Consider the following 813-nt stretch of genomic DNA (forward strand, 5'->3'; position numbering starts at 1 on the left):
ACACAAAGTGTGCGACTGGGTTCAGTCCTGGGTCCGATAGCAACCTAATAGCTTCTTCAAAGATGGTATTAACCCCCTAGTGTCGCAATGGGATAAATGTGCCAACAGTTTGGCGATTATTTTTGAGTTAATAAAATCGCTTCCGTTACTTTACACTAGTGACCTGTTTTCATTTGAATATCCCTTATACATGTATAAAAGCCCAATAATAACAAAATAACTGTCATTGGCAACCAACCAGCTTGCTTGTTTATCAAACCCTTTGTAATAGACTCTGTCTACGCCATCACCTAGTTTGCTTGTTTTTTCACTAATAACAACTGTCAGCAAACGGATTTGTTGCTTAACATTTTCCAAGTAATCACTTCCAAATAAAAATAATAATAATATATTTTTTACCTCGATCTAAGCTATAAAATAGTAAAATGAATGTAGTATGTATCGCTTGAGTATGGCGGGAAACTTCTGAGGGTTCTTGGTAAATTCAAAAAAGTGTTGGCACGAAAGCGCAAATCCAAAAGATCCGATAAAATACAAATGTTTTTTTTTATATTGTTGCAAATTTTGTAAATAGTAATTATTTTTATGATAATTTGTTGAAATCTGGCTAAATTTGGCGTTTATTCTATTATTTTTCATCTAAAATTATCTTAGTAACGTAACCTGTAAATAGTTTCTTGTATTGTACATACAACCCCCTAACATTCGACTGAAGCATACGGTTCCCCCATGTCTGAATGATAAGATTTGTGAATGGAATAAAAAGAAAATATGAGAAATTGGTAGAACATTGTAGGATTTTTCTGGATATTT

The sequence above is a fragment of the Uloborus diversus genome, chromosome 8 (assembly GCF_026930045.1).
Source record: "Uloborus diversus isolate 005 chromosome 8, Udiv.v.3.1, whole genome shotgun sequence".
NCBI classification, from domain to species: Eukaryota; Metazoa; Arthropoda; class Arachnida; order Araneae; family Uloboridae; genus Uloborus; species Uloborus diversus.